Source organism: Coptis chinensis, chromosome 3 (assembly GCF_015680905.1).
Source record: "Coptis chinensis isolate HL-2020 chromosome 3, ASM1568090v1, whole genome shotgun sequence".
NCBI lineage: Eukaryota > Viridiplantae > Streptophyta > Magnoliopsida > Ranunculales > Ranunculaceae > Coptis > Coptis chinensis.
Window position 1 is genome coordinate 12,119,260 of NC_141458.1, and position 27,839 is coordinate 12,147,098.

At 37.9% G+C, this 27,839-nt stretch overlaps 2 long non-coding RNA genes across 3 annotated transcripts in view; both read left to right on the top strand.

Moving 5' to 3' along the window:
- The window catches only part of LOC147507968 (uncharacterized), a 54,477-nt gene that overhangs the window by 4,189 nt on the left and 22,449 nt on the right, over window positions 1–27,839 (top strand). The gene's annotated exons all lie outside the window — the stretch shown is intronic.
- On the top strand, window positions 7,073–9,973 carry LOC147507969 (uncharacterized). 2 transcript variants are annotated; one of them, XR_015217844.1, is made up of 6 exons: window positions 7,073–7,450; window positions 7,510–7,579; window positions 8,288–8,360; window positions 8,481–8,848; window positions 9,500–9,663; window positions 9,843–9,973. It is a non-coding gene; the product is annotated as an uncharacterized LOC147507969 (long non-coding RNA). The 2 variants fall into 2 exon arrangements; XR_015217843.1 differs by having other exon boundaries at window positions 7,076–7,450; window positions 7,524–7,579.

The window sequence follows — 27,839 nt, forward strand, 5'->3', positions numbered from 1 at the left end:
GATATCTACATAGGTTATATACAAGTTCTAACTTTCTTTTGCAGGAGGGTAGGACTTAATAATATTTTGTGCAGGGACGCGGTCCTACCCTTATACAGCAGCGGATATCGGTAAGTGTAATGCAATTATTTAGATATTAAAAAGAGTTATTTGAATGAGTTAATAAAAATGGAAGTTAATAAAATAGAAGTTTTGCTTGGGAAGAAACTATGCCGGTTGAGATGAATGGAACTACCGCCTTTCAAAGTCGAAATGATTAGGTGATGATAGATTTAAAGTGTTAGTTGGATAAGTAAAGTCCGAAAATGTTTATATGTAGTTAGTCTCATCTCATACCAAAGAAATTCCATTTTGTCGACTCATGTTTGCTTTGTTTTGGCAACGTGGGTGTGTTATTGGGAACATAGGTGGAAGGCGGTGGAACCGCTGGCGTGTGGATTGGGATCCGCGTGCACCGGAGCATCCGTTAGTTTTTCTTTTTAGGTCCGATTCTTTATTGGAAGAATGTAATAACGTAGTTTATCTTTTTCATGGCATGAGAACATGGTAGTGAGGAATTTATTTGGAGAGTTTGTTTGATGTTTTATTTGGAAGGATGTTATCTTAATAAAGAAATTGCGGATAATTGTTGGGAATTTTTTGTTATTTAAGTTGATTCTTTTATGACATGGCTGTTAGGGTTTTGTATGTGTAGTATCTCCTGTCATAGTCTGGGTTTTTAAACAAGTGAACCTAGTGATGTTTGAGATTTTCTTTATCTCAAATATTCACTTTGTTATTGTTTAGAAATTCGGGCTGTGACACTGAGAGTTGATATTTTACAATGGCTGATATGCAACTATTTACGTTCTCATGGATTGTCCTTTTTGTAGTAATTTATTTTAAACTCATAGTTTTCTCCCATATTTACATAAATGCTACTTGATTAGGGCCTCAGGACTTGCCGAGTTTGCTTTTTTTCCTAAGGAGGTTTTGACTCCGGCACCAAATTCTCAGGTGAGAAAGCACTGTTTACTCTTTCTTTTGATTCAGGGTGAGGTAACCTTGAGATCCGTTATGTTTAGGCCTCACTTCCAAGAATTAGGGGATGCCCTCTGAGTTTCTTTAGTAGACTACTTCACCGCATGGACAAATGCTCTATGAAGTACACCTTATTGGATTGAAGCCTGTTCTCAAATAACACAAGCCTATGTGCCAATATATGAAGGGCTGAGCCTTGCTACACAGGTCATCCTTGAAGAAGTTTCATAGGAACAGTCCTTGCATCTCTCAAACCTTTAAACTGAGTTCATTACCTGAAAGATCTATGAAAATATGCACTTGTACTCATACTTTACTATCTAGTGTCTTTTCCTCACAATCTTACTTGCAAACATTTTCTTAATTCATTCCATACTCCGTTGAATCAAAATCTATCTTATTATTTACAGTTTTTTAGCTCTCACAAAGTCACCAGTAACATGTAACATATTTCACTTTGGAAGTAGGAGAGAGAGAGAGAGAGAGCAGCAAGGGGTTTCATGAAGGATATATGATTCCTTTTCTTATAAGGCGAAAATGAAATTTTATGATCCTTCATGAAAGCCACTCTTTTGTTGACGAGAATTTGTTGTCAGGAGTCCCTCATATTATATTGTATCAAGAAAAAGAAAAGAAACACTTTTTGTAGATTATGCATGTAAATACCCATTAGAAGAGGAAGAGCTTGGGATAAAAAATTACTCAACTGTTGCAGCTTGTGCAATGATTACAAATTAAACAACAGAATACCTACCTTTTTTAAGAACGCACTAATCTTGAAAGACTGCCAAGTGCAGCTCACTAACATATGTGGCTGCCTCCAGTCTTTTACATTGAACCCAGCAGCGGCCATATGATGTGGGAACCCAGAGTAAAGCGGAGCTCATAAGAAAAGTCTTGACATCACATTGCCACCTTACAATCTTGGGCACCTACTGAGATAACAACCTCAAGATGTTGGTAGGTTCTTGTGATCCATCGACAGATGCTTAGGCCTCACGTCCATGATACAGAACAGTCCCTCACTGCTCCATATTAAACAGCCTTACCTCATGGTTAATGCTCAACAAAGTACACCTTATTGGAACTACAGTTCTTAAATAACACTAGTATACTGTGGAACGATGACGGAACGAGCGAATATCGCCTGAATTTCAGATGGAGAGGAAGTAGAAGAAAATGAATCTGTGGGGATAGGAGAAAGAAGGACTGTTAAAGAATCAGGAGAGAATTAGATTAAGAGAAGGGAAGATAACGAAGAGAAGGAAAATTTTGAAGTCAGATGGACTATTGGAGACACACGATATCCCTCTCCAATACAAGTTCACTGGCTTCGCTCGTTCCGGACAAGACTATCTGCCAATATATGCGTGGCTAAGCGCTTGGTTGAATACATCATCCATGAAGAAGTTCAGCATGAATATCAACGAGAAAGAACAGATTTTATCTTTCATGAACGAATAGAACAACACTCTAGCCAAGATTGCTTACGCCATGCTAAGAAGCAGAAGCCTACCTTGAAATCATCAGCACGATAAAATATACTTTTTCTTACCATTGACTATCTATTGTCTTTTCCTCTTGATCTTGCCTGTGACCATTTTCTGGATTTCTTTCCATGGGCTGATTTCTATAAAACTCCCTTATTCTGTGGTTCTGTGATTTTGCTCCCATATATACCATAATTTTAAGTTGGATTTAGTATAATGCATTTAACCTAATTAACTCGGAAAAACAGAAAATTGTTAGAACAATCATTTTACTGATATTATATCGAGTTACCATTTGACAAGAACAAAGCTAGTGCAGTTAATGTTGGACAGGGAATAACTGAGTTTTCTGGAACTTTTTCCTCTCAAAAGTCCGGCTGAGTGGCGACTCAACTAATGTACTCTACTTGGCTGAACGAAGTTGGACTCACCTCGGCTTTTGATCATTATTTTTGTAGGAATCAACTAATGTGGTGAATGCATTTGGAAGAGGGCACCAAATTGAGCTTCTAAGTGAGTCTGAGGTAAGATGACCTAACCGCTCAACCTCATTTTCAATTGGCCTTGACGACCTACCAACTTTGAATGTGTCTTACTTCCTCAGAGTATGAATAAAAAATGAGTATACCTGTATGAACCAAAACAGTGCACGGAACAATATAAAAGAAGGACTCGAGATCTCTACAACCAGGTACAGAGATCATCTCTGTAACCGTGTTATCTCGCCGTTGATCCGAATCCGAGATGTGTGTGTGTGCCTCGATACCTGTGTGTGTGCTCCAAGATGTGTGTGTGTGTGTGCGCCGAGATACGAGATGTGTGTGTGTGTGGTACAGAGATCAATCTCTGTACCCGGTTATAGAGGACTGCAATGTGTATGTCAAAGTTCTATCGAATGCACATAATGGGTGTCGAAGTCCTATTGAATGTACAGAATGGATACCCTCATCCTCGAGATCATTTGAGTTCTATAGTAGCACCCAGTAATTGTTGAGGAGGAAGAATTCTTTATCTACAATTTTTCCTAATCATCTATGCTAAACCTTTGAGCTCATTCTTGACTCACTCTCAACCATACAACTGAAACTTAATTCTGTAGTCTCTATCCTTCGAACATGATGGTTATGAAATTTGTAAATAATGAGAACTTGTAAGTATTTGACTCTCTAGGTCCTTTTTCTTTTTTCTTCCGTGGTTTTTTGTTTTTCCTCGTTGTTTTCCCATGTGGGATTCACTAGTGTACTAGCAGGGCCTTCTTCATATAATTTGTAGATCATTTTCCTCTATCTCATAAGAAAACTTAGTGAGAGGACACTCATATGTTTCTTTGTTGAACTTAGATTTCTTATTTTTATGCCATAGATAGCATGTTAACTGCGGCATTCAAGGTCGAACGAGTTTAGGATGAAATTCCAATTGTTTATGATAAAAGTTGTACTTAATCACATACTAATAGTAGTTTCTCCATTTTATGTGTGGATTATTTGCATCAGGGCAGCAGGACTTGCCAAGTTGCGCTTTTTTGCCACATGTGGAGATTCTGAGTTGAAAAGCTGCACCAGATTCTCAGCTTATAATGCATTCTACTTTTTGGATGAAAAGGTCAGGCTGCATCGATGTGTTTTCCCTTTCCATCTAGCCCAGTTTAACTCCTCATGGACAAATAAAATAAATTAAGAAAAAGAGAAAACTCGTCAAGACACCTCTGCACCATTTTCCCAACAGTAACCTTTATGGTTTTCAACTTTTTATAGTTCCTGGGAAAATCCTGGTTCAGATTTTTCTTTTCTTTTTTAGGTGGGATAATAAATAGATTGCATTCTCATTTGTTCGATTTATTTCTGGAAATCATTTTTTGAGCAATCAAACTCGCAACTATTTCTGCCAGGAAGATGAATAGAAAATACAGTTGTTCCTTACATCACTTTAGCTTTTACAGTCATGCACAAGCTAACTTTCACCTTTTTTTTTTTTCCTTTTCTTTATTTTGATAAGGCACTAGCTAATCGGGTAAAAATCTTGTTCAGGGTATTAGAATAAGATTATCGTTAGCTTGTTATTACTCACAAATAAAATATAGGACTGATTGGGGAACTGACGGTCTTCTATTAGAGTATCCAGGTCTTGGGTGGCCCTGCCTCAGAAAGGGTCTTAATAAGTGTAGAGATCATTAAGCTATTGGAAAGAATATGTACTTGTTTTCAGTTCGTCTTAAGCTGAGTTCTTTTGACAGGAGTGCCCAATGTATTACTTGTGATTCCTTCACGACCACAATTAAGCCACTCTACTCATCGAAATTGGTTGGCTGCCAAGTCCTTGTTGAGTAAAGAAAGATATAAAAGAAAAATAAAAATAAAAATTCATTTGCAGATCTTAGTTCTGAATAAATTTGGAGGAAAATGCGGAGCATAACTCATTAGAAGGAAGAGAAAGTGTTTAGAGATTTAGATGCAAAAAGAAACGAATTTTTTCACCTTCTGCAATTGCTTACAGTTAGACGAGATTCTCCTTCATTTGTCTGATCTTCCATTGCCAAAAAGCACAATACGATCAGCTTGTCTGAATGTGAAGTTCAGCTCTCTCACATGAATTGCAGCCTCTGGTGTTTTGCTTGGAATCAAGTAGGGGTTTTTGGTATGTTTAAAGCCCAGGTTACACTGAGGATCACATGAATAGTTGACATCAGGTTCTAGTTTAAAGTCTTGGGTGCCTTAGGATGGGTCAGTAATCGCTATCCGTCCCCAGAAGTTTACATAACACAGAGTTCAAGAATCACTCAAGTCTTTCTGCCAATGTATGATGAGTGGTTAGGCCTTGTTAAAGGTTGCCCATTGAAAAGTTTTTCAGCATCACCATTAATGTGAAAGAAAAGATCTCGTATCCTTCAACACTTGAACGAGTTCATGAAGGGAAAGAACAACTTGTTATATGAAACCTTATTATATGAAACCTTTTCTTTATTTTATACAATTTGTCATTTAGCTCCCATGAATAAGTAACATTATTTTCTCACTTGAGCAAAAAAAAACAGAAAAAAACTCTTTGTTAAACTACGACCAGTTTAGTAATATAATACTGATCTTCCATTTGACAAGAACAATGCTACTGCAGTGAATGTTAGGTAACGACTTGACTGAGTTTATTGCTCGCTAATTCGGGCCTGGGTGAAACTTGACTAATGAGTCACTCAGCTGAGCTGAAACCGAGTTAAACTCATCTTGGATTTTGATCCTTTCTCTTGTACCAGCTGAACCAAATAATGTGGCTGATGCAGCTTGGCTGAGGGGTTGGGAATGGGGCATTTAACGAGTTTGACGTAAACTCTTTGTTCCATCTCCATATCAAATATCGATATGCTTCCACTGTAGACACATTGAAGTAGCTCTCCTGCAACTCCGGTTTCCATTGTTTGGCACTCGAACACGTACTGTAGTGTGATTGTTTGTGTTAGGAGTGAGCTTGTGTGTTTGTATGTGTGTATGTTTGTATACGTTGGTGTTCCTTCTAAGTTGGCAGTGTTTAAATAGGAAGGCGCAAATGCTCTTTGTGACAGTATTGATGTTTTCGAGAAAATGTAATCGTGGAGTTCTAAGTTTGGAATCAGAAAAGTCTGTTGTCACGACTATTCATTATTTTGGCTTTCATTGACTCAAGTAAAGAGAGAAAGGTGGTGGGGACGGAACTTAGGAGAGAGAGAGAGAGATTGATTACTTGTGCAGTTCATTGTAGGGAGTGGCAATCACTAGGTTTGCCTCTTAATAAACGTTTTTGAATTTTTCAGAGTAGTTGTGTTATGTTGGAATTTACCACATCACTAAGTACTTGTTGTACTCTTTGGCAATCTATTCGATAAAATCATCGTCTGCGCAAATGTGGTTGGTTCAAGACTTCAAGTGATAGTGAACCTTAAATCTGGTATGTCGGAAAAGCTTAAAAAAGAGCTAATAGCTGATAGAGTCAAGATAAAAATGTTTGTTGATTTCTCTTTATTGTGGTAATTACTCTGTTAAGTCATGCATGTATTGATCGAGGTATTTGTTATTTTGTCATTGTGTGAGTTTTAAACCTTTTGAGCTTAGTATGCAGTTTCTCAGATCCCCAGTCATGGTGTTGTTGCACCATCCGCTGTATTCTCAATTTCTCAGTAGTCTAGTTAATATCATAACCAAGTGGGCTATTAGTTAGAAAATATATATATGGCTGTTTTATGAATATTTGACTATGGCTTTATATAACAGCTATTAGTCTTATTTTAAATGGTGAGTCATCTGGTATCCCTGTCCTTTTTACTATATTTAATTACCAAGTGAAGATTATTATTCTATCTTACACTGAGACAAGTGATTGTCGTTGACAGTATGCGAGTTAAAATGGCCGTTGTGTGGTCTCATTAGCACGTCCTTTTCTTAGTAGACTCATTTGGTATGTATAATATATTTTTAGCCAAACATTATATTTATTTAAACTCAGTTAGCTATGTAAGAACTCCTTAACAGTTAATTATACAGTAATTGTTGAACACAGTTGATTAGTATTCTTGCCCCAGCTTGCAGCCCGAAAAGTTTTACTAAATCTGGCAAAATACTACTAGGTAACTTCATTTAAAACTGGAATCTGTCATCCAACTTCAGATTCTAAACATTAGATTAAGTTTTCCTGGTGGTGACCCTGTCCCTATAGGAGAATCCTTTCGTAAATGTATCCCACTATTCAGTCTTTCTTTTTGTATTTAATTGTATAAGACCAACCTGCTGTTGTAAAAGGCTGTGCGTAAAAGAACCAATCTCAAGCATATGCATGTTCTGTTTTCCGGTTCTGTATATGAATTATTCGTGGAAAAGCATACAGGGAACTATATTGATGAAAACCCTATAATGAAGGTGATAAAGGGGTTAAATGAGACTATTGGTCTGGTTTTGGAGTTCTTGCAAGATGCGAAGGTAAATTTCTTAACAAAGTTTGATTCAAAATATGCAAGTTCTTACTTCTGAAATTACAGTAATTATTTTCTAGGAAGATGGACAAAGAAAAGGAGCTGATCTTCTTGCTTCAGTATGGGTTGTTGGAAGGTCTGCACATGTGCAATCTCTTCTACTACTTTCTATTTATATTCTTCTTCAGTAATGGTTTAAGAATGATATTAAGTACAATTAGAAACTCAAAACCTTGATAATGCACTGCATTCTGCTAATCAGTCGTGCACATTTGTTGCGCAATCTTTCAAGTTTTAGCAGGATTTTCGGTTATTGAATATATAAACAGTACAGATTTAGATGTAATGTGAAGACTAGTTGTTAGAAGAAAGAAAGAATTATATTAAGAACTAGTGTTCTCACATTTCTAGTAACAGTCAAATCCTGATATTTCATCAGAAATTCAAGAGTAACCGACATACTTTGCCAAGCCACTTCTTATTGAACTTAATATATTTGCCATAAGAATAGAATACTATAGATGATCTGTTGGAACATAGAAAGTCTCTCTAAACATTTCAAAATTTATGTGGAAGTTCCTTATTCTTAAACTGCCAATTTTTTGTGTTTATAATTTATTTGATATCTGCAAGAACCAGAGTGTTTCACAGTTTATCATAGTTTTTATGAATCTATGTTAATCATCACCATGACCCGAAGGAACATTCATGAAAGGGACTCAATACGGTGAACCATAGTCTCCAGTCATTTGGAGCGAAAGTCGAGACCCATTTTAATCTAAAGAATGTAGACCTCATCAAATTTATTTTCTTACGTATCCTTAAGATTTTGTCTTTTCACTAGATACATTTCTTGAAGGGCTCCACCATCAGATCCCAGATGGTTTAAGACACAGCTACAACCATAGAATTCTGAGGTATGTCAAAATGAGCTTGTCAACTTAAATCTTGGTTGTCCCCGACATCAACATTATATAGTCCATTTTCTGTAGTCGTTTTGAAGTAATGTTAATTATCTTGTTTATCTTTAAAACTAGGCTGTTTCACATACCTCAATAATGCAAAGGCAGTAATTTGCGTCAATCCTAAAATTACTCTCACAAGCATATTTTCTGAAGCTACTTGGCCGAGTCTCCATTCGTGTGCAAGGAAAAGGTTCAGGAACTTCTCGAGTACATTCTTTCAGTTGAGGGTGAAGATGAATCATGGTTTATTTACTACCTCATTAAGCATACTTGGTTGGTTGGTTATAATTGTGCTTCTACTGTGTAAATACTATATGAAAATTGCTTGATTTGTTAATAGCCCATTCTTCTCTGTATGCTTTATGCTTCCACTCTTGTGCCAAATAACAATGGAGATTGAGGGATGTAGTATCTTGACCTCAAACAAAGGACTCGAACCTGTAAGTATATTTAAGCTAGTCTTTTATAAATCACATCAATATCTAAAGTGCTCGTGTTTCGTTTTTTCTGTCTTTAAGATTATTATAAACCATGCTTGTACTATCAATCTTAGTAAGAATGGTCATGATTGAGAGAGTCTACCCAAGGACTAGATCCTCCAGGCTAAGCTTTAGTTGATTCAGCTTATTTATTTGTGGACCTGAGGCTCTGATCTGGCTATATTCCAAAATGCTAGAAAAAGTCTTGTGAAAAAAAATAAAATAATCTAAATCACAATGAATAAGGTTTAACATGATGAATTTGGTATTTTGACAAAACAGATTCAATTCTCTAAAAAAAGGCTTTTTTGGCTTTGGGGTGTCTAAACTCTAGCCTTTAAGAAGTTTAGATTGTGTTTTTTTTTATTTTGTACCTGTGAGATCGTCTTATGTTCTTATATATATGGAGTGATGGGTTGTGTTCTTTTACTTTTCCTAGGTTGTTCTACACCCCTTCCCCCTTCTCTTTGTAATGTAGGACATCTTAGTCTGCATTTTTTTTTCTTTCAAATAGGCAAGTAAACAATTGCTTGTATAACCCCAATTATGATCTAAGATGAGAAAGTTTTTTTATTTCTTTTTCCTGATCGAGATTTCTTGATATGTATCCAGACTTTATCACGGACCCATCTTTCATCATGATGGCTTCAAGCATTTGCACTCTGATCTTTGACTCAACATCAGAAGAGGCTCTTTTAAGTCGCCCCGACTTCAAACTGAGTACTTTGAATAGTCTTGCTCGGCTCATTGCAAAAGGTTTAAGAACATCTGGGCAGGTAATATGCTCTTCTACTTGTATGCAAATTTTTGTAATCTGTGGTAGCTCGACTCGCTTCTGAATGATCTACTTATCTCCATCTTCTGTGTGCAATTGTGCATCATTAGTCAATAAAATGAGGACTTCTTAACTATTTTTCAATGATCTCACCCGACTAATTTATTTTTAAAAATGCAGGATCAAATGTCAGATGATGCCAAAGCTGAAGGGGATGAAACCTCATAAACCTTAAACAGCGAGTTAAAATTATTATCAGCAATTACTCTCTTTTCAACACTGTTGGTCCAAAAGAAATCCATATTTACATCTCTTGTTGGATGCGTCCTGAACCCTGACATTTAATAAGACGTACTGGCTGCAATCGCACACACGAATGACATCTTACACAGCCTATTTAGTAATATCCTTGCTTCCACCGTATTCCACATGACAAGTTTACGTTAGTAACTCTGAAATGGTAGGGATATTGAAATTTGTTATTCTTTAAAGGTATATATATTCTATACCATACTACCTGGATCATTATGCAAGTTATTGGATATGTAATGGTTAGAGCTTCTAAGGCTGAGTCCAATGGCTCCCTATCCCTTTAAAAGTAGTGTTAAAGTCAATAAAGTAGAGCTAAAGTCAACAAAATAGAGCTAAAGTCAACATATTTTTACTCTATCATTATTTTTACTATGTATATATCTGAAAGGATTTTTCTTTTTATCTTTATTTTACTCTATATATATATATATAGAGAAGAAAAATAGAATAAAAATAAAATATGTTGACTCCAGCTTTCAACTTTATTGACTTTAACACTACTTTTAAAGGAATAGGGAGTCATTGGACTCAGCCTAAGGATCCAATCTCCCCTTTGATGGACACGAGGATATAAGTTACAGATCTTTGAATGTTTATTAATAATAAAAACAACAACCCTGAAAAGGGGGCAGGGAGAGCGAGTTAAGTTCAGCGACGTGAATATTATTTAAATAAGCTCCACTTTGTGATGATTCCTTACTCTTTTTTAGGGTGTTAAACATGTAAGGATTATAAGATGTTGATGTGGATGCGTTTTTACTCTTTCTAGAGTTTTTGACTTTTTTGTTGTTTATGTTATCATTCCAATTCTCTTTATTTTTCTTTTTCTCGTGATCAGTTTATAAGCTACTTGCTTTGGGCAAATTTTGTGGGTTGACCTTCATCGAAGAGATTTCTTTGTGTGTGTTTTTTTGGTAATCATTTGCAATATTATTAATATGAACAAGAGATTACAATAGCATTTTCTTGCTCCAAGATTTGTTGCATGACTTGCATCCATATTGGAGCTATATTAGTTGGTAGTACATACTGAAAATCCCCCTCCAGCACTTTTATAAGCCAAATTGGAGAGTCATTTGTCCAATCATCGGATTGTGGGTTACATGAAGCATAAGTTGCTAGCTTATGTGCTACCGTATTACCACTTCTTTGAACATAGGATATTATTACAGAGTTAAAAAATACAAAAAGACTAGCTGCATCCGAGAGCATTAGTTGTGTTGGCCATGCTATATTGCAGGGCTTGTTTTCCAAGTAATCTATTGCAGCCTTTGCATCCATTTCCACTAGTAGATTGTCGGAGTGATAGTTTGAGCACCATCTAAGGGCTATGAGTAGTCCGCGACATTCTGATTCCTCTATACTTGTTGGCCAGCTGGTACAGCCACAATTTTCCCTTAGTGATCTCTCAGTATATAACCATAGCTTGCTGAATTTTGTTTATCATTAAAACTGGCATCCACATTTAATTTAAGGAACTCAAGTGGGGGTGGTTTCCATTGGGCAGGAAGAGTTAAGTTCTGACAAGTCATTTCCTAATGTTGGTTGTTCTGAGTGTCAAAGAACAAGGAGATGAGCTTACAGATTCTAGTAAGAGATGGTTTATTTTTATGATGCAAGATGTTATTGCACCTTTCCAACCATACATTGGAATAAAGTAATAAACATAACTTAGTCCATATTTCAATCTTTATAGGTCAATATTGTGGAGTTTTAAACCAAAGATCAATCCAACTTTTGGTGGTGTAGTGCTGATAGGCTTCCAATTTAAATAACCATAGTGTATGAAACCATAAAGCTCTTGTGGAAGGGCATACAAGAAGAAGATGATGAACACTTTCTTTTGCATTTCCACACAGTAAACATGACTTATCCTTTATATACATGATGCATGCCAAATGGTCCCTAGTTGGTGTAATGTCATCATAAAACTTCCATGCTAGAAGAGCTTGTCTTGGTAAATTTGAATTTTTCCAGAAAGATAGGGTGGTAGTTGCGTTACCAGTATGACCTATATGCATGCTAAGTTTATGATACATGGATTTTACACTATAGATACATTTTTTGTGAGATTCCAATGAACGTAATCCACCAAATTTCTACAGAAATATACACATTATTTACATTCATGGCGTGTTTATATCAAAGATAGAATGAACAACAACATTTAAGTTTCATGTTCTAAGAACAGATTTATCAATTGTGACATAGAAGTAAAATTTATATCTACATGGTGTGTGTGTCGATTTTTACCATGTGGTAACCCAGGTAACCAAGAATCATTCCAAATATTTATATTGTCACCTGTACCAACATGCCATGCAGAATTATCCTTAATGAGGGGTAGGATGTGCAACATACCTTGCTAGCTAGAACCATAAAGTGCCTTGTCTTTTATTGATCTGTAGCACATTATTATAAGGGAAACACTTACTTTTGAACTGCGAAGCCAGCAAAGAATTTAGGTTAGTCAAGATTTGCCAAAAAATTTAGTGAGATGAGCTAAATTATTCAATTTAGAGTCTCTTATACCAAGACCGCCAGCTCTCTTAGATTGACATATGAAAGACCAAGTTTTGAGATAGCAAGGGTGATTTTTATCATGTTGTTTTCCCCACCAAAAATCTCTCTGGATAGAATTCATCTTTTCCAGAAATAGTCATAGGTAAGAGGAAAGTACTCATGTTATAAACAGGAATGACTGTGGTTATGGACTTAATGAGGACAGTCCTAGCTGCTTGAGAGAGTAACTTGCTCTTCCAATCAGCTATTCTCCTATTCACTTTATTGATAAGATCATTGAAAATTTTAGACTTAGGTTGCCCTAAGAAGAGTTTGGATCCAAAGTATTTTTCCCCTATCTCAATTTTTTTCATATTCAAGATCTTTTGAATGTCCACCACAAGAGAGCTGTGTATGTTCTTGCTAAAATGTACACCAGATTTGTCAAAATTTATTTCTTGTCCAGTTATATTACATAATTCATTAAGAATAACAAGAACCGACTTTGGTTCTCCAATATCACTTCTACAAAAGATGAAAGCATCATCTGCAAAAAGAGTAGATGTGCATGGGTTCACTAGTCTTAGCAATCTTTATTCCATGAATGTTGTTTTCAGCAACATGCTTGTTTATGAGTCTAGAAAGAACTTCCATACATAAGATAAAAAGGATAGGAGACAAGGGATCCCCCTTTCTAACTCCTCGCTTAGATTTGAAGTGACCTTGAGGAGAACCATTTACAAGAACAGAAAATTGGGTGAGGATATACACTTATATACAAGAGAACTCAAATGTGGATCAATACCCAGAGAGTTCAAAATATCAATCAAAATGTTCCAGTTGACTCTATCGAAAGCTTTTGACAAGTCAACTTTGATCGCCATAAGGCCAGAAATGCCTTTTTTCTTTTTCATAGTATGAAAGATTTCATGAGCAAGAATAATGTTATCCGAAATCTGTATGCCAGTGACAAAAGCACTCTGGTAAGGTAAAATGCAAGGAAAGAGAACAGGCTTGAGCCTATTAGCTAAAGTTTTAAAAATGATTTTGTAAGAGAAGTTACATAAGCTAATAGGCCTAAAGTCTTTATTCTTTGTTGGATTTTTAATTTTGGGTATTAGAGCAATGTTTGTGTGGTTGAAATTTTCAAGGCTGTGTGCAGAGCTGAAAAAGTTTGAAACCATATAAAAAATATCATTTTGTAAGAGTTCCCAAGAGTTTTGGTAGAGCAAGGTTGGAAATCCATCAGGCCCTGGGGCCTTTAGGGCTCCCATCCCAAAAAGGATAGATTTGATCTCATCTTTTGTAACAGTTTGGAGAAGAACTTCATTTTCTGTTTGTTTGACTATCTCTGGGAACAAGGAGGTGATAGAGGTAGAATTTACAGCAGTGTCATCATTTAGGAAAATTTTGAAATGAGAAACCAGATGATTTCCAATGAGTTTAGGAGAGGAAACCCAAGAACCATCATCACAACATAACCACTCAGTCCTATTGTATTTCCTGTGTCTTAAGGTCTTTATGTGGAAGTAGTGTGTATTCCTATCACCTTCTTTTATATCAACATCCCTTGATTTTTGTTTCCAAAGATTTTCCTCATATTCAAGAAAGGTTTCAAGACGATTTAAAGAATTTTTTTCATGAGAGATATTTTCAGCAGTAAGAGGCAAATTTTGGTAAAAAACAATTGTTAGACACAAGTCTTTTATTTATTGAAAAATATTTCCAAAAGATGTTTTATTCCATTCCCCGAAGACTTTTTTTTTATATAAAATTAAGCTGTTTTGAGAAGAAAAGATGATTTGGGTGATGGAAATCTTTATGTATGTTGTTCTAAGCAGAGGTAACCACATTTTTGTAATCCACATGTTTTATCCACATAGATTGAAATTTGAAGGGTTTGGGAGATGAGCTTGGGTGGGGATTGGTATCTAGAAGAATGGGGGTGTTGGGACCCTATCCCTATAGCAGCCTTTTATGTACAAGGGTTGTTTATGGGAAGAGAGTGTACCATGTTGTATTAACAAGGGATCTATACAATGAAGTTGTTTTATTGATTTGCTTTAAAAGTGAAACCGCTCGACTTATATAGACTCCATACGTATAATCTCCGAGGATATCTAAGAGTTATCTCTTAAGTTATTCTGATAATGATCTCTTTAAGTTGTTACAGAAAATGGGATCTCTGTGACACTTGTATAAGACCAAGTCTTCCAAGTCTTTGAGCTGTTGTAGATTAACAGACCAGTGTTTTCTGTGCTCTATTACTCCCTTCAAACTTGACGTGGGTTGGAGCCAAAGTCCAAGTTTGCTTTTAAATCCTTTAAAGACAGCTTGAGTCAGAGGTTTCGTGAAAATATTTGCAAGTTGTTTTGCTGAAGGAACAAATCTAGTAACGAGTGTGTCGAGAGCAACTTTCTCACGAACAAAATGATAATCAATAGCTATGTGTTTGGTTCGAGCATGGAACACTGGATTGATTGACATGTGAAGTGCTGAGATATTATCACAGAATAGAACTTGTGGTTTTGACTGGAAAATTCCAAGGTCACGTAGGATGAAAGAAATCCATGTGAGTTCAGCAGTTGTAGATGCCATTGCTCGATATTCGGCTTCCGTGCTGGAACGTGATACGGTAGGCTGCTTCTTAGCACTCCAGGAGATACAATTAGACCCCATAAAGGTACAGAAACCAATGGTAGATCGTCTAGTAAGGGGGCACCCAGCCCAGTCGGCGTCGGAAAAGGCATAGAGATCAAGACTGCTGTGCTTGAGTATGCGCAAACCAGTAGAGATAGTTCCTTTGATGTAACGGAGTATTCTTTTAACCATCTGGAAGTGTGCATTGGTAGGTGCATGCATATGTTGACAAACATTGCTCACAACATAGTTCAAATCAGGTCGTGTCAAGGTGAGATACTGAAGTGTGCCGACAATCTTTCGATACTCGGTAACATCATGATAGAGAGCTTCACCATTTGAAATGAGAGCAGGTTTAGCAGCCATAGGAGTAGATGTCGGTTTGCAGTCAGTCATCTTTGTATTATGAAGCAAGTCCAACATATATTTTGTTTGAGATAGAAAGAGTCCATCTTTGAAATATTGTACTTGTACTCGAGAAAGGCCGAGAGGGCCAAGATCCTTGATGGAGAATTGAGCCCCGAGTTCTGCAACAAATTCATCTAATAAAATATTATTGTCACCAGTGAGTATTATATCATCAACATACCATGATATTAACACCATTGTTGAAAATGAATAATGATGAGTCAGCTGGGCTGTATCTAAAACCATACTCAATGAGATAAGAACTGAATATGTCAAAACAGGCTCGTGGAGCCTGTTTTAAACCATACAACGTTCGTTGGAGCTGACACACATGATTTGGCAATAGTTCATCTACAAAGCCAGGGGGTTGCTCCATGAAAACTGTGGTTTGAAGATGTCCATGTAAAAAAGCATTCTTAACATCAAGTTGCCGGAAATTCCAGCCTTTAACAGTTGCAATGGTGAGAACAGTCCTGATAGTAGCAGGTTTTATTACCGGACTAAATATTTCGAGAAAGTCGACTCCTTCCCTTTGGTTATAGCCTTTCGTTACAAGTCTTGCTTTCATCCGATCCAATGAACCATCAGAATTGAGTTTGGCTCTAAACACCCACCGACAATCAATGACATTCATGTAGAGTTGTCGTGGAACAAGTACCCATGTCTCATTGTGTGAGAGAGCATTCATTTCTTCTAGCATAGCAGAATTCCATCCTGGGTGACTAAGAGCACTTTTTGTGGATTTTGGTGTGGTGGGGATAGGAGGAGTAGTAGCAAGTAATCCATACTTCGGGTTTGGCTGGCGAATGCCGTCTTTCATACGAGTTATCATTAAGTGTGGTTGTGCAGGCCTAGGAAGGGTGGAAGAAGATATGTGTACTGGTCTTGGGGATGTTTAAGTAGTATTAGGTTCATTTGGAGGTGGATTATTTTGAGATGGAATAGGTGGTTCATTTTGATGTGGTATGATAGGCGACTGTTCATTGGGTAGTGAAGGATTGATAGGAGTTGAATTAAATAGCCTAGCAAGTTCTTGGCCAGCAGGTGAGCAAAGTTGAGTGGGAGGATTTTTGGAATGAGTTTCAATAGGATGCAACCAATTCTGAAAATGAGTTGTGTGACTTGTGTCAACGAGTGTATCTTGGGATTGTGTGGGCCTGTGAAGGGAAACCAACACTCATCAAAGACGACATGGCGTGAGATATAAACACATCCATTTTGAGGATTGAGGCACCGATAGCCTTTGTGTTTTAACACTATAACCCATAAATACACAAGGGAGAGATCTTGGTTCTAGTTTATCCTTTGTATATCCTTGTAGATAAGGATAGCATAGACTGCCAAAAGTTCTAAGGAAATCATATGTGGGCGGTTTTTGATGTAGTAGATTATATGGAGTGGCCATGTTAAGAGTTGGGGAAGGCAATCGGTTTATTAGAAATGTGGACGTGTTAAAATCCTCGACCCAATATTTCTTAGGAACTGACGCATGAAACATCATAGCTAAGCCAAGTTCAACAACATGACGGTGTTTATGCTCTGCTACGCTGTTTTGTTCAGGAGTACCTGGGCATGATAGTTGATGAATTATGCCTTCACCACTAAGATGATCAAGGAACTCTTGTTTCGAGAATTCACCCCCATTATCTGACTGAATTTTTTTGATTTTCTTCTCAAATTGTTTTTCCACCATCATTTGGAACAATAGAAATACACTGTAAAAGTCAGACTTTTGCTTGATAGGATAAAACCATGTATATTGCGAAAAATCATCAACAAAGACAACATAATATCGAAAGCCTTGATTAGATAAAACTGGTGTAGCACCCCAAAGGTCACAATGAACTTTAAAGAGTGGTTCAGACTTCAGAAGACCTACTGCCGATGGAACAAATGGGAGTTTGGAGCTTTTACTCATCTCACAGCTCATACATAAGCCAAAAGAACTTTTATTAACTGAAATAGAGTTATTCTTCTTAAGAAAAGCAATGATTCTGGAATGAAGGTGGCCTAGCCGACTGTGCCAAGTACTTTCATCTGTAACTCGAAATCTATTTGAGAAGAAAGCTTTAGCTTTTGCATTGGCTAAAACATATAGTCCTGCTTGTCTACTCCCCGATGCCATCACCTGGTTCGTTTTTCGATCCTTAATCAGAAAACCATTTTTGTCAAACTCAAAATAACACGGATAATCATATGTTAATTGAGAAACAGAGAGCAACTTCTTCTTAATATCAGGTACCACAAGAACATTTTTAATTTGTAGTAAAAAGTTATAAGTGGCATCACCAGTATGTGTGATGGGTAGACGATCTCCATTACCAACCATAACATAATCAAATCCAGTATATGGTTTGTAAATTGCAAATAGTACCTAGATTATCAGTCATGTGTGATGTAGCTCCAGTATCTGGAACCCACTCGCCATCATCAGAGTCATTCATATGGAGAGCAACTAAGGCTTGTGGAACGTTCTCATCTTGAAAACTGTTATCGAATCGGTGCCAACACTTGAGAGCATTGTGTCCTCTTTTGTTACATATTTGACAGAATAAGATAGCAGGTTGAAGCGGGGGGAGGTTGAGCCCGGCGGCGAGTAGGATTCCTTGGTGATGTAAGTTGTGACCTGTTGTTATAGTTAGGCATATTGCTAGTCTGTGTAAAGCCACGACCTCTAGAGCTAAATGATGATGAGTCACGCTCCCATTGAGGTCGAATGTTACGACGTTGCCCCACAAATGCCACATTAGGATTGACATTTTCAGAAAAGATTGACTTATTTCGGAGTTCATGACTTTGCAAAAGTGAAATAAGATCAACATAAGATGGAACTGGAGGTTTTAACATAGCAGTTGCAAAAGATTCATAATCACGACGCCCACATTACATACCACGCATTCTCCTCGCTAACGAACTCATTAGGGACTTAGTCTTTATAGTAAGTCTAAGTGACCGATCCTCGGCTACGGACGGCTCACATGTCCACTTAGCCACTTGGATGGCTCACATGTCCACTTAGCCACTTGGACGGCTCACAGTTCTAGTTAGCCACTTGGGCGGCTCCGCATATGAAGTAGACATCGGGGCGGCCGATCCGATCCACCGAGCGGTCACATGTTGATTAACTTGGTCCTATCTAGTAAGAGTCCTTGTGTTTGTCCGGGACTCTTATTTTTTGTTTCTATAAATAGGACTCTTCACTTAACAAAGAACTACGTTTTTAGAGACTTGATTCGATATACATATTCGGATAATGAGGCAGCCATTAAGGCCTGATCTCATTCTTTATACAACATCTCCCCTTGCAGATTCAATAGTGTGTCTGGGTGAATTCATACCCAAACATAATTGGCGCCGTCTGCGGTTCTTGTTAACGTTCTCTCTTCCACGTATCTCTCTCAATCTTTGTTAATGGCTACTATAACAAGATCTCTAGCGAACAAGCAGGCAAGAGCACAACCATCAGAGGGAAACAATCAACAAAATGTTGAAGTTCGTGTCGATCAAGTTGCATCAAACCAACAAGCTCCACCTTTGTTGCTTCCAAACCAAGGCAGTAGCGGATCTAAATTTCCAAGGTCACGGGCTCCATTATCTTCTCCTCCTAATGATACTAATTAAGCGGATCATCCGGATCGGATCTGAGATCGATCACGGATGCAAATATGGTTGCATCCAAATGATAACGACCACGGTGATGAAGAAATGACTCGAAGCTCTGCTGCAACAAACTTAGAAAGGAAAAGGAGCATAATCGCGGACTTGCGGAAACAAATAGATGAAGGGAAGCAAGTACGGATAGACAACAATGATACCTTGCTTCATCTATTCCATCAAGAATCCCAAGATCGGAGAAAAAACAGCCGATGTATTCCACCGTTTGCAAAGCAATAGCGAAAGATTTCGAACCAGCGATGATGTCCCCGAAAATCGTCCCAAATCAATCCAGCCACGACATATTTCAACCAATTTATTAAAGGCGATTGAGGACTCCCCGATGTCAACGGTCGTAATAGCGGTGATAGACAACATCACAGTCACATACTAGTCGTCGTGATCTCCCCTGCGTGAGTCCGATTCACACCAACAAGCCACCAGCCATACTACCGAGGTAATACAAACCTCATAAGCCAGGATAGCAGCACATTACGGCGGTCAGATCGGAGGATACCACCCAACATTAGAACTCACTTGGGGCATTCGAGCTGTGACCTCAAGCAAGATCTGAATCACGACCTAAGACTTCGACTTGAACGAAAGGAATCGGTGTAGAAGACAACTGGAAGACCGACATAGAGATAACACTCATCATATAGATTACTCTCCAGTGCACCGAGACATTTCAAACTTCCGTCATAGGTCTCGCAGTCCAGAGCACCCAAGGTTTCCAGATATGGGCAACAACTGGGGGCAGACGCATATGACACAAGGTCAAGAAGTTCAACCACAAGTCGTCCGTCGCCAAACAAATGAAGGAATAACATATACTGAGCAGCAGATTAAAGACATCGTTAAAAAGGCAATGAATAATACTGATCTAAAGGAAAAACATTGGAAAGACTTAGCGGTAAATGAAGACATCGTTGGACGTTTTTCCTGGCGTATACAAAATGCAGAACATCAGGAAGGTTTCAAACAGCCAGAATTGCCTAAGTACGATGAAACAGAAGGCGATCCAAACAACCATGTTATGGAGTTCAAAAGCAGGCTAGTTCTTTGGCGTAAGGATGACCCTCTCTTATGCAAACTTTTTCCGGCAACCCTAAAAGGGGAAGCTTTGCGATGGCTATCGGAAGTTCCAGCTAGATCTATCGAATCTTTCCAGGAGTTAGCAGATCAGTTCATGGATCGATTTCAACATAATTGGACTCGGCCCAAAGATGTCAATATCTTGCTAAACACAAAACAACAGAAAGATGAAACACTTGCAAAATTCGTTTTGTCGATTTAAGCCAAATCCAAGCAGGGGTCACAGATGTGCCAGCAATGATGATCATTCATGCATTCAAAGAAGCTCTCCGTTTTGATTCTAACGGAATATATAACTCACTGGTAAGAGATCCTCCCCAGACGAAATCTGACTTGTTCACATGAACGCTACAGTTCATCAATGTTGAAATAGATCTTGGGCGAGACGAGCTTCAAGGGACAAAGATTTTAGAGGAAAAGAATCTATAGATATCAAAAAGCAAAGCGTAAAACAAAGCACAATGGAAACTCAACAACCGGCGGGGATCTTAAAAGACAAACAATTTTCGAGAAGAAATGAAGCTCACTCCACTGAATGCCAAATATGCCTCAATCTATGAGAAGATTAAAAAGTCGCAATCTGCTTTTCCCTCCAATGCCTTTACCCGGGCGTACAAAGTCTACGTGATAAAAATCTATGGTGTCTTTTCCACAATGACTTTGGTCATGAAACCGAACAATGCAGATCCTTACGAGGAAAGATACAAAAGCTAGTAGAGAAGGGACAGCTAGAGGAATTCTTAAGCACTAAAAAGCCAAACGTAATTTGTCAATCTCAAGTTACAACGTCATCAAAGCCGGTCACACCGAATCAACGACGGTCACGCGCGCAAAACAAAAATGTGAGCAAAGAGAAAAGTTGGGATTTTTCGTGAGTTATATCACATAAATAGCTTTGATTTTATTGAAGGAACTTCGCGATAGAAACCATCGAACCAAGCCCACTATGTTTTTAATGAGAGACCTAATTGGCATTCATCACCCTCATTCACGATGCGGTCGTTATCACGGCTTACATTGGTCTATGGCGAAAGTACAAAAATGTCATGATAGACACCGGAAGTTACGCTGAGTGTAATTTTGCAGGTTGTTATAATGACATGAAACTCTCAGAAAATTTGATTGTCACGGATAACAACCCGATAATCGGTTTTGATGGAACAGCAGCAACTCGGCCGGAAGAGTTTCTTTACCGGTCAAACTCATGGATAAAGGCAAATCAACATTGATTTTCTTTTAATGAACGCAAATCTTCCTACAATGCAATTTTAGGTAGGGATTGGCTCCATCAGATGGGTGTTGTTGTCTCTACCTCCACCAAGCAGTGAAATTTCCATCTTTAGACAAAATTTGCAAAATACGAGGAGATCGGATGGCTTCTAGCGTTGTCACGAAAAGAATATTAGATGATTACCGTCAACTGATATGCATGGAAACACAATTTTAAGCAATTCACAAGAAGTCATTCAAGCACAATCCCGCACCACAAATAAACCGTTCCACCATATCGCCAAGTGAAGGACCACCGACTATGGGCACCGCCTCTTAGAAGTTCAAATTGGAGAATCTAGCAAAGAAACAACCTTCATATCAGCCGAAGCTGGAAAAATGAACAAAGGGATATGGTTACTCTACTCAAAAAGAACAAAAGCATTTTTTGCTTGGTCTTTGAGCAAATGCCGTATACACCCAAATGTTGCCCGTCATAAAGCTTGACATTGATACAAGTGTTAAGCCCGTGCATGCGACAAAAGCCCGCATCGTATGGCTCCCCGATAGAAAGCTAAAGGTTAAAGAAGAGATTGATCGTTTACTCTCTCATCGATTTTATTAAGCCCGCTTCATACCCTAGATGGTTGTCCAACGTGGTAGCAGTGCCGAAGAAGAATGGCAAGATGAGAGTATGCATCGACTTCACCAATCTTAACAAAGCATGCCCTATACACCCATTCCCTCTTCCGCGGATATCAGAACTTGTTGATGCCACATCTGGATTTCCACGCTTATCATTTATGGACGCTTCTTCAGGATACTATCAGATCCCGTTGTCTGGTGAAGATCAGGAATTAACATCATTCATAACTGATCAAGGTATTTTTTGCTATCAAGTAATGCCTTTCGGGTTGAAGAATGCTGGCGCCACTTACCAGCAAATGATCAATACTATATTTGGAGACATGCTAGGCAAGATTATGGAAGCATACATTGACGACATGGTTGTTAAATCCAAAATCAGTAGTGATCATCTGATGGATTTACAAGAAGTATTCACAAGAGTGGAAAAGTTTAATATGCGGCTCAATCCTTCAAAATGCTCTTTTGGCTTGATCTCAGGGAAGTTCTTGGGTTACTTGATGACTCGCAGAGGTGTTTCGCCCAAATATGATCAAAACACCAAGTGTTGATGAAAAAGACGAAGAACGTAGAAAAGTAATTAGAAAAATGATGGTGATCGGGGGAATGATGAGACTGTACCTTGCGGTTGCCTACGTACCCAAATTATCAGTGGGATCAAGTCTCAAGAACGTAGTTCTGAATGAAAAATAGTTTGGTATTTATATAGGTAGAGTAAAGAGTCCTTGTAGCTCAAGTAATCTTGTAGCTTGAGTAATTGTGATATACTATAACTTTCAACCGAAATTATCTCTTTGATAAGAAATCGAATCGGACATAAATCAACGCATATTAGTGGCAAGCATATGGCTAAGGTTCACCTTTAGCCACATGAGATAATGGGCCCCGTACATTGATCCATGATATTGTGAATTGGGCTTTAGCCCCGCGGACAAAACGAATAAAGTGGAGACTCTACCAATGGACGCTTTGCCAATGAGGTGGGGTCGAACATCACTTCTTTGGCATGCGAACAAAGTTCATATGGCAAAGAAGAAAAAAAATGAGCGGAATGTATAACGGCGTCGTCGCGAAAAAGAAATAATTGGAAAATTGATTGTCGAAAAAAATAAGTGGAATTATCGGAACTAAATAATGTCAAACTAACGATACGGGACGAATGTAGTTAAATAAAAGATGGCGAAAATGCACGTAAAAAAAAATATGCAATGAAATAAAATTGCAAAAAAAATCGATTGGCGAAAATCGGACCGAACGTCACGCGTAATAATCTGAAAATTTGAATTCGACGATGCGTGCCAACGAAATAGCGATACTTGGATTATACCGTTGAAAATTAAACGTATGGGCGGTTTAGTAATAATAATAATAAAAGGAAGTTAAATCTTAATTGAGTCGAAGTGAAGACTTGCGCCAAGTAAAACCGTCAGATTTCACCCTGAATTAGATAAGAATCGAATCCGTGTTAGATAAGAATCCACCCCGTAAAACTTATCTACTTAAATATTATAAAACCATATTCATAGACCAAACGAAATCTAAGAATATAACAAAGATATTAACAGACGAGACAAAGTTTGCTTGTTTTCATATCAAAGAACCCAAAGAGAGAAAACAAGGTTTGGGTAACGAAGTCTTGAGAGGCTTCAAGCTCGCAAAGCGTGAAAAAGAAGATTTAACGGCGATTGATCTTTTTACGGCGCCCTTTAAATTAGCATGCCTCTCCACGATTTTTTTTTTAGAGTAAGTGCCTCTACGTATCTTTGCTTTTGCGGCCCGAATTCTCAATAGTTTTCTTTGATATGATTTTTGAGCATGTTTTGAATGAGAAAATTTGGCGGTTATCTCAGATAATCCTCCTCCATAACTATTGCATGATTTCATATATTCCTTTTCTCAAAATAATTGGAAATGCAGGGATCCAAACTACCCTGAGTTTGCTTGGGGGCCACCGCACCTTTTTGCTTAGAAATTTGCATGTTTTCGGTTTTTTTCTTGCATGAATCATCAAGCCTTGCAAGGTCTTCTAAGGATCTCGCATTCGATACAGATGTGAAGGATTGCGACTTTCCTTGGTAATGCTCTGACAACCCTTTCTTGAACGGAAGTTGTTGCATGAGAGATGCTTTCACACAAAGGACCACCTTTGATATTATTAATTTGGCTGCAAAGTGATGTCCCACTTTAGACCCAGAGTCATCTGGCAATAAGGCCATACTTCTTTGTGAAGGCTATGGAGGAAACGCCGAGGGAGAAAGATGATGGCGCTTTTTACGCAAAAAAACTTGATGTTAACAAAACATGATACGGTGCACCGACATCATATCAAAGGAAGGGCACCGTAACTGCTATTCTTAAATCTGGCCCGGTACACCCTTGTGGACCAAGTGAACTCAGTCGTTGACCTATCTGACCCAATTCACCCTCGTGGAGTTAGCAAATCCGGTTTTTGAGCAATTTGACCAGTTTTTTTTTTTTTTTTTTTTGGGTAAAACGACCGTACTATCTAACGCGAAATATAATCGAAGAAGAAGAAGATCGATGACGATCGCAGACTTGGGGAGTGGAAAGAAGGTGACGGATATATCGAATATCTGAGGCCGCGGCATAATCTAGCTCAGTATCGAGCAGCTTCAAATTGGATCGGCTAGGATATTAAACTTAAATTATTGAGTTTCAATAAAAATTAAATTTGGCCTGTCGAAGAAGACGAAGAAAACGGAGAAAAGTGCGGAGAATATAACAAAGCGGTGTCGGAAACAGATATGTTAGTATATTTTTTTTTATCAGTTATCGTAAAATTTTGGTTAAGTCTGAAAGAGTGACGAAAAGTTTATTCTTGTCGTCGCAGGTAGAAACGGAGGAATTACGAGCAAAAGATATTGACGAAAAATTTCGAGTGGAAAGATCTCAATGCCTTAGAAAAAAATAAAGAAGCTGAAGAAAGGTTTTGCTCAAGGTGATCGCGCCGCAATGCCGTAGAATAAATAAAGAAGTCGGAGAAAATTTTTGCTCAGAAAAATCGACGAAAAGTTTCTCTCAGAAATATCGGTCCAATGCATTAGAAAAAATAATGAAGCTGACGAAAAGTTTCTTTGAGAAAGAGCGGCGCAATGCCTTAGAAAAAATAATGAATGCGGAAGATAGTTAACCGAAAGTGCTAAGCGAAGCGAATGCAGATTTCGAAGAAGAAAACGAAGATTTAATCGAGCGACCGTAAGATAATTGACAGAGACAATTGATTAGGTAATTGTGTGAATGTAATACCATAGAGCTAAAACTTCTTTTGATGAAAAATAAATAAAAATAAAGTATGCGTTTGCTATTGAATGTTGTTGTTGTGACAGATAACATACCTGTGGAAAACTGACAATGTTGTTGATTTATGTAGTTGAAATGAAATAGAACGAGACGCCCCCAATGCTAACTTTAAGCTTGCAAAATTAGATTGAGCGAAAAATGCACCGACGCAACCCATTTAAACGAAGCGGGATAACTTCATCGATGTTGACATAAGCCGAAAGTAACCGACTAAGCGGCGTAAAATCGTTCAATTTAGGCGATCGAAAATTAAATGTGGTAAGTTCGCCGATTTTGTCGTAGCGATAATATCTTCTAAAAAGCGTAAATAAATAAGTCAACTTAGAGGATCAAAATTAAATGTGGTAATTTTGCCGATTTTGTCCGGAGCGATAATACGACTAAAAAGCGAAGCTGCGTAAAATTCAACTTAGACCCAAGCTAAACCACGGTAACTTCGTCGATTTTGTCGTAACGATAGTAACGAACTAAGTAAGCGTAAAAGCATTCAAACTTAGGCCGACGGCTAAACGTGGTAACTTTGTCGATTTTACCGTCGAACGATAATAATGACTAAGCGAGCATAAAAGCGTTCAACTTAGGCGGATCTAAATTAAACGTGGTAATTTAACGATTTTAATCGTGATAGCGATAGTAACGAACTAAGTGAGCATAAAAGCATTTAACTTAGATTGATGAAATTAAACGTGGTAATTTCGCCAGATTTTGTTGTAGCGATAGTAACGACTAAGCGGTAAAAAGCGTTCAACTTAGACCCATTTAAATTAAATGTGGTAATTTTGCGGATTTTGTTGTAGTGATAGTAACGACTAGCCGAAGCGTAAAAGCGTTCAAAGGACCCATGAAAATTAAACGTGGTAATTTCGCCAGATTTTGTTGTAGTGATAGTAAAGATTAAGCGGCGTAAAACGTTCAACTTAGGACCGACGAAATTAAACGCGGTAATTTCGTCAGATTTTGTCGGAGCGATAGTAACGACTAAGCCCGGCGTAAAAGCGTTCAACTTAGGATCCATGAAATTAAATGTGGTAATTTTGCCGATTTTGTTGTAGTAATAGTAAAGACTAAGCGAGCGTGAAAGCGTGAAACTTAGACTGACGAAATTAAATGTGATAATTTCGTCAGATTTTGTCGGAGCGATAGTAACGACTAAGCGAGCGTAAAAGCGTTCAACTTAGACTGACGAAATTAAACGTGGTAATTTCCCCAGATTTTGTTGTAGCGATAGTAATGAACTAAGCGAGCGTAAAAGCGTTCAAACTTAGACTGACAAAGTTAAACGCGGTAACTTCGTCAGATTTTGTCGTAGCGATAATAACGAACTAAGTAAGCATAAAAGCGTTCAAACTTAGATTGACGAAGCTAAACGCGGTAACTTCGTCAGATTTTGTCGTAGCGATAATAACGAACTAAGCGAGCGTAAAAGCGTTCAAACTTAGACTGACGAAGCTAAACGCGGTAACTTCGTCAGATTTTGTCGTAGCGATAGTAATGAACTAAGCGAGCGTAATAGCGTTCAACTTAGACTGACGAAACTAAACGCGGTAACTTCGTCAGATTATGTCGTAGCGATAATAATGTTGCGATGGAAACATAATTATACCATTATAACTGAACTGAAAGAAAGACTGTATTGATCACCAAATCTTGAAAAGTGCAAAGATAATAACAGAAAAGAAACAATTGAACTGGAAACAGACTAACAAATTTTTGTCCGGTTTTTCGTTCAACTTGTTAATTTTGTCCGCTCACTTAGTAAAATAATTTGTTGCGACGAGCAAGAAATGAACACTGTCAGGGGCTGTCAGAAATAAACCAAAAATGTCAAGGCCCCATTTCGCAAAATGACCAAGGTTTATGGATTGGATGACGCTTAGTCGGTGGGAAGTTGACCCATATCATATATTATGTGTTTGACAAGGCACACACTTCTCGGACAAACGCTTAACATCCTTTGGCATGTATGGCCACCAATACCATTGGGTCATTGCTATGTGAGCGAGACTTCGCCCCCGGGAGTGGTGTTCACATAGTCCTGAATAAATTCCTTCGAGGCCTAGTAAATTGTTCGTTCTGTCCAAACAACGAATGATAGGATTGAGACTTGTGCTGCTGTGATAGAGTTTTTTAGTCATCAGGAATTCCTGAGCATCGTCAGCTGCATGATCGTCGTCGGTAGATACCGAGACATTATCAGTGCCAAGCTCGTTGGAATCATCTTACAGCATAAGTGGTTAATCCAGTGTTGTCATAACAGTGACGACTTGATTTTCCACGGATAAGTATGCAATAGAATCAGGATGCCTTACATCATAACACGGATACTGTACAGTAATGATAGATGTAAAATTTCATGCAATTCGTTGAACGAAGTCTAAATAAACGTCCATT